The sequence below is a fragment of the Mandrillus leucophaeus genome, unplaced genomic scaffold (assembly GCF_000951045.1).
Source record: "Mandrillus leucophaeus isolate KB7577 unplaced genomic scaffold, Mleu.le_1.0 Scaffold983, whole genome shotgun sequence".
Classification (NCBI taxonomy): Eukaryota; Metazoa; Chordata; class Mammalia; order Primates; family Cercopithecidae; genus Mandrillus; species Mandrillus leucophaeus.
Window position 1 is genome coordinate 658,747 of NW_012110730.1, and position 7,321 is coordinate 666,067.

Sequence of the window (7,321 nt, forward strand, 5' to 3'; positions counted from 1 at the left end):
AAATGCTAAGAGAGCTGTTCAGAGGGAGGTATTGTGCCTTAGGGCCAAAGTGGGTGTCAGAGAAAGCTGCCTACAGGGAACTGCTATAGACTGTGGGCTGCCAGTTGCCTGCTGCCACAGGCTGCATGAGCCAAGAATGGTGGAAATTGCGTGCTTCAGAAGCCTGCTGAGAGGTGCACACCATAATCTGAAAAGCCATGCTGTCTCCTCCTCCTGTGTTCCTTCCATGTGCTCTACTGACAAAGCTTAACAGTGCACCAGCTGGCAAAAGGAAGATACAGGTTCTTTCTCTTTTATTATGGAGCAGGCAATGAAGAGTGGATTTGGACCCCATTCAATAAATGAATAACTGTACAGGACATTTTAAATATTATTCAGTATTGGAAACATGCATTTTGTTGTTGTTGTTGTTGTTGTTTTTGAGACAGAGGCTTGCTCTGTTGCCCAGGCTAGAGTGCAGTGGCATGATCATGACTCACTGCAGCCTCGATCTCCTAGGCTCAAGCCATTCTCCCACTTAAGCCTTCTGAGTAGCTGGGGCTACAGGGATGCACCACCATGCCCAGCTAATTTTTGTAGTTTTTGTAGAGATGGGGTTGTGCCATTTTGCCCAGGCTATTCTTTTCTAATGTAAGCACTTAACACTATAAATTTCTCTAAGCACTGCTTTAGCTACATCCCACACATTTTAACATGTTGAGTTTGATTTTCACTCAGTTAAAAATGTTTTGTAATTTTCCTTGTAATTTCTTTTCACCCATGTACTATTTAGAAGTGATTTCCTTAATTATCAACTACTTGAAGATTTTCCAGTATCTTTCTTTTATTGTTTCTAGTTTATTTCTGTTGTGGTAAGAGAATAGACTCTGTATGACTTTACTCTTAAGTATACTGAGACTTGTTTTATCATTCTGAATATGATGTGTCTTAATGAATGTTTCATGTTCATTTAAAAAGAATGTTGTTGGGTGAAGTATACTACAAATTTCAACTAGGTCAGGTTAGTTGATGATGGTGTTCACGTCCTTATATCCTTGCTGATTTTTTATCTACTTATTCTGTGATTTACTGAGAGGGAAGCGTTGAAATCTTCAGGTTGTAATTTGGATTAGTTTATTTTTCATTTCAATATTCTCACTACTATGCAACCTCAGAAAATGCAAGTTCTGATTCAGGAGGTTTAGGGTAGAGTCTAATAGTCTGCATTTCCAACAAGCTCCTTGGTAGTGCTGCTGCTGTTGCTGATTCCCTGATTACATTTTGAGTAGCAACATTTAAATCTACTATTTTATAATTTCCTTGATGAGAAGAACTGCTTGATTATTAAAATACAAATTATTGGGCCTCATTGCAGGCATGTCAAATCAGCATTTCCAGGGAAGGGCTCTGGAAAGCTGGATGTCCAATCAATATTCATCAATTTATATCAGGTAAGTTTTGGGTGGGTGGGAGAATTGAACATGTAGGGGGATAACTATCAGCTTAGTTCTTATAAGCACCTATCTTCCATTAGTTATTTTCTTGATCATTCAGCTACCAGGTTTCCTTTGGCACACAAATATTCTCAGTTAATCACACATTTTCTTTGTTTGCTTTGGATATTCTAAAATTTGTCTATTTTTCTGTGAGGTATTTGTGTAGATCATGAAGGTAGGTAGGCAAGGCCAAACTTAACTTAGGTTTAGTCTGCCCATGTGAAATTTGGAGTCCAAGCAATTCTCCTTTTGCTCTAATAGTGTATGTAACTGTGATGCAAGTCAGAGAAATCCAAATGGCCACATCAACAGTTGTCAAAGTACAGTCCTTAGGGGCTGGGTCGGCTACTGGGGAACCAGGATGCATGAGGCCCAATTGACTTTAAAACTGCTTCTGTTTCTGACAAATAATGAGTGATCCTGTAAGATTTTAATTGAATAGTCTCTTCTATTAAAACCAGATACCAACAAAAATAACAATGGGTAAAACTTTTAAAATCTGTGCCCTAGCTGATTAAAATACAATTTCTGATGAACCTTCCTTTCTCTCTCATGTCCACACGAGATTAGAATGTAAGGCAGGCACCAGAAGAAACTCTTGAGATACAGATTCTTTGGTGACACTTAGTGGCATTTGGTCTATTTTCCAAGCTCCCATCTCCCTTACTATAAATCATGGAAAACTCCAGAAGATGTGATAACCAAAGATCTCACATTCCAGAACAACTGATAATAACTATTCTATATGAAAGTGACCATGAATCATATAATATACCCTGTTAAACACAAAATAAATGTATCCCCAACTCAACTTGCCCTTAGCCAGATTCCAAAAGTGCCCTTGGCCACATCAGTGCCTTTTGACAGACGGGAAGTCAAAGTGAAAAGAGAAATTTAAAAGAAGTCTTAGTTTTACCTTTGCAAATTTTACAAAAACATATGAACTTGTGAATATCTTGCTAGTGCCCTTTCTGGGAATTTTAATGCTCCTGTGTAAGTGAGGGGCCTTGAAATTAAGCTTCATTAGCCTTACGGTAAATCCAGCTCTGGCCACTAATTCACCAAATGATTCCAGGTGCAGGTTGCCAACTCCGGTGGTCACGTCTTGGTCCTCCTCTTACTCTATCAGCATTGGGTTATGACCTTCTTATGGAAACATCTTTTCTCTTGGTTTCCACAGCTTTTATTCTCCTGGGTTTTTCCTATTTCATAGGCTGTTCCTTCTCTGTCTACTCTGTGTGCCTCAGGGCTCAGTATTTGGGCCATGAGAGTGAGTATTTACACTCACTCTCTCATGAGCTCATCCAGCCCTATTATTATACATATTGGTTATAAAAATATACCTTTCAAGTTTGTACCTCTGTCCTGGACATCTCCCAAGGCTTGAGACATGTAAGTTATCTGCCCACTCACTACCCCACTTGGATGTCTAATGGGAATCTCAAAATAATTGTGTTCAAAATGAAATCCAATCCCAAACCTATCTTCCCATTTCAGCAAATGCTTCCACTCAGTAGGTCAGTCTACAACCTAGGACTTACCTCTTGATTTCTCTTTGCCTCTCATGTCACATCAGTCCATGAGCAAGTACATCAGTACTACCTTCACAGTGTCTGAGTCCGACCATTTCCCCACTTTCCAGCACAGCTGCTTTCATTCTAGACCATCACTATTTCTTGCCTGAACTCTTGTAATGGCTTCCATTCTGGTTCCATATTTCTACCCTTGCCCCATTATAATTTTTCTTCATCCTCTGCTCAGAATCTGCCAATGCTTCCAGTCACATTTAGAACAAAATTCAAAGTCTTATCAGGACTTGGAAAGCTCCCATAGTGTGGTCCCCAGGCCAGCAGGATCAGTATCACTTGGAAACTTGTTAGAAATGCAAATTCCCAGGCCCCACCTATTGAGGCAGAAACTCTGGGGGTAGCCAGCAAAATGAGTTTTCACACACAGTGTATGCTAGCGAGACCGAGACAGGCTAAATTTTGAGAAGCACAGTCCATATTACCTGTCCCATAGCTGGTTCTCTGGCCTCCTCTCCTACCAGTCTTCCTCACTCATGGAACTCCAGGCTTACTGGCCTGGCTGTTCCTGGAACAGGTCCGATCAACTCCTCAGAGTTTTTGCACTTATGGTGCCTCAGCCTAAACACTTCCCTCAGCCCTGTGAATGACTGAATCCTTTGCTTCAGGTAGGGCTCTTGCTCAAGTGTCATCTGTTTGGAGAGGCTTTCCCTGGTCACTCTTTCCAAAATCACACCACTTTTCCTTGTTTTTCTTCATAGCCCATGCTTCTGTTACCGGGGATCCTTGTTCTTAGAGCTCCCAAGATGGTGGCAGATTGCTTCCAAGATGGTGGCAAGCCTCTTGTTCTCTGACCTGGGGTTCTTGGCCTCAACGGTTCAAAGGAATGGAATCTTGGGCCATGTGGTGAGTGTTATAGCTCTATTCAGCTTGATTAGGATGAATCCCGGGCACTTAGCCCATGCAGGAACAATGGCAAGCCTCTAGCCTGATTGGGAGTGGCAATGGGTGCCACCTCACTGGATCAGAAGTGCAGTGGACACCCTGCCATATCTGGAGGGGTGGAAGTCAGTGGCGGCATCTGCAACAACGGCAATCAGCAGCAGTGGATGACGAGCAAAAGCTCAGTTCAAACTGGAACAAACACGGACCAGAGAGTGTGCAGTTGCAAGATTTCACAGAGTGAAAACAGAGCTCCCATACAGCAGGAGGGGACCCAAAAGGGGTTGCCATTGCTAGCTAGAATGCCTGGGTTTATATCCTGATCATTGTCCCTGCCCCTGCACTCTCAGACAATAGATGATTGGCTATTTCTTTCCCTCCTGTTTTAGCCTAATTAGCATTTTAGTGAGCTCTTTTTACTACCTTATTGGTTGGGTGTGAGCTAAGTTGCAAGACCCATGTTTAAATGTGGATGCGGTCACCTTCCCAGCTAGGCTTAGGGATTCTTAGTTGGCCTAGGAAATCCAGCTAGTCTTGTCTCTCAGTTCTCCCTCTCAACAGGAAAACCCAAGTGCTGTTGGGGAGGTTGGCTGACGACCACTCTAAATGCTTCCTGCTGAAATGGGGCTTAGTAGGGGTCGTGCAGTTGAGATTTCCTTGGGAGGGGTGCCTTTGATGTCATCAACATCAGAGCATGGGCTAGCAGGCCGGTCCAGGGGTCCGCGGTAGATTTTAGTCGGGGACTCATCTGGGGTTCCATTTGAAGAACCATTTGTAGCTTTACAGCTTCAATTCTGGAAGAGACAAACTTAACAAGGAGGTTAAAGATGCAGAGTCCAAAGTGAAGCAGCAATCTTATAGCTGCTAAAGGCCCTAAGAAGGGGAGAATCCAGGACATCCATTGGCTGAGGAGGCCTCAGGGTCCAGTCTTTTGAAGCTCCTCTGCTCTACATTGTATTCGATCTTTAATTTCTTTAAGTTTCTCAGTGACAATTCCAGATTGATTAACATAATAACAACATTCTTCCCCTAAAAATAAACAGGTTTGCCCTCTTTTGGCCATTAGCAAGTCTAAAGCTCTTCAATTTTGAAGGACTTCTGCTGCTAGGGAGTTAAGTTATTCTTACAAGGTGATCAGTGAGTCAGTGACCCATTCCATGTCACCATTTAGTTCTTGAAATAGTTTATAGTAGAACTGAGTAGAGGTTGTGATACCGCCAATGCTGCCAATGCCAGTGTCTAGTCTGCCTAGCACTCCTGCTCCAATAACAGAAGGAAGGATGGGTACTCTTTTGTTGTGGGGCTTAGGTATGACATAATTGTATAAATGTTGTTCAGTGTAGATCGTCATGGGGGCACTAAGAATGAGAGGAAGCACATAGATTCTGAAGAGCCATTTAAACAATGATAGGCTGAGGTACTACAAACAAAAAATTATTCCTGAGGGTACGCAGACCATTCCTGTGGGAGGAGTTACCCAACTGATGCATTGGGAGTTGGTTGTTTCTATATTATTACTAAAATTTACACAGGTGAGGTTTGAGGTATGGGTTATCTCCAGATTGGAAACAAGAAATCCTACTAAAATGGAAGCTGTGTTTATTTCTGTGCTGAAGTTGTTCCATTGTTCAGGTACAGGGATTGATATGTATGGCCTGAAGTGCAGGGGGAGACACATCCAACAGTTGGTACGGTTTTGGGATGAGGATAAGCCAATGTAGGCTGGATAAGTTCCTCACTGAGGGCCTTCGTGCCTTTGGATAATTTTAGCCCTAAGTATTTAACCTGCTGTGAGCAGAGCTGAGCCTTTGGTTTGGAAACCTTGTAGCCAAAGGTGGTGAGGAAGTTTAAGAGCACGTGGGTGGTTTGATGGCACAAGGTTTCTGAATGGGCAGCTAAAAGTAAATCATTCATGTACTGAAGGACAATAGTGTCCAGGTGTAAGAACTGGTTCAAATCTTGGGCTAATGCCTGGCAAAATAGATGGGGGCTATCCCTGAGCCCTTGGGGTAAAATGGTCCTGGTGAGTTGAGATGTTGGGTTTGAAGGATCTTCAAAAGCAAACAAGAATTGAGAGTCAGGATGTACAGGGATGCAGAAAAAGGCATCCTTAAGGTCCAGGACTGTAAACCACTCTGCTTCCTCTGGTATTTGGGAAAGCAGAATATAAGGGTTAGGTACAGCTGGGTATAGAGGGACAATGGCCTCACTGATAATCCTGAGATCTCGCACTAACCTCCACTGTCTGTTGGGTTTCTGTCCTCCTAAAATTGGAGTATTGCAGGGACTATTGCATGGTTCCACTAGGCCTTGGGCTTTTAGGTCCTTAACAATCTTTTGGAGTCCTTGCTGGGCCTCGGTCTAAGGGGGTACTGCCTTTGGTAGGGAAAAGAGGCAGAATTCTTTAGTTTAACTTGAACAAGATGGCCATTCTTTGCTTGTCCATATTGTCCTTCTGTTGCCCAGACTTAATTCCTTCCTCAAGCAGGGGGCAACAAATGGGTGTTCCTTCTCCTATGTTCAAGTGTATTATGGTCCCTGCTTTTGCTAGAATGTCTCTCCCTAACAAAGGAGTGGGGCTTTCAGGCATAATTAGAAAAGCAGGTAGAAACAGTAAAGTTCCCCAGTCACAACTTAGTGGCTGGGAGAAGTATCTAGTGACTGGCTGTCCTAGGACCCCTCAGATAGTGACAGATCTGGAGGACAGTTGTCTGGGACGGGAGAGTAAGACTGAGAAGTCTGGGCCAGTGTCCAGGAGACAGTTAACCTCCTGGCGCTCAATGGTCAAGCATACCCGGGGCTCTGTGAGGGCAATGGCATGGGCTGGTGCTTGCCCCGAGCACCCTCAGTCCTGCTGCTGGATCACTAGGTTAGTGGCTTCGGACTCAGAGGACCTTTGTCCCCTGGGACAGTGGGACTTCCAGTGATTCCCTTGACGTAAGGGGCATGGATGAGGGGGCAGCTTATTTCTATTTGGACAATCTTTTTTAAAGTGTCCTTGTAAAACATCAATATAGCCATTGAAAAACATCAATATAGCCATCAGGGTTATATGAGAATTTACCTAGATCTATTTTAATTTGCTTCAAGTCTGAGAGAGAAAAAGGTACATGCACTCTGGTTGGGCCAAATTCTCCTCCTCCCACCACTTGGAGGTGGCATAATCGGGGAACATTGGCAGTCTTTGGTTCATTGTTTACACCTTTGTCTATCTCCTTTTGGACTATTTGGGTTGAAGAGGGGTCCTTATTAGTTGGGGAAGGAGTCGGGGGATGCTGGGGTAGGAAGGTAGACTCTGAGGGCTTCCTGTAGGGCATAAATCACACTTTTTACATAACTGTGAGTTGCCCTCTTAATGAAAAGAAAGTTTGTACATAC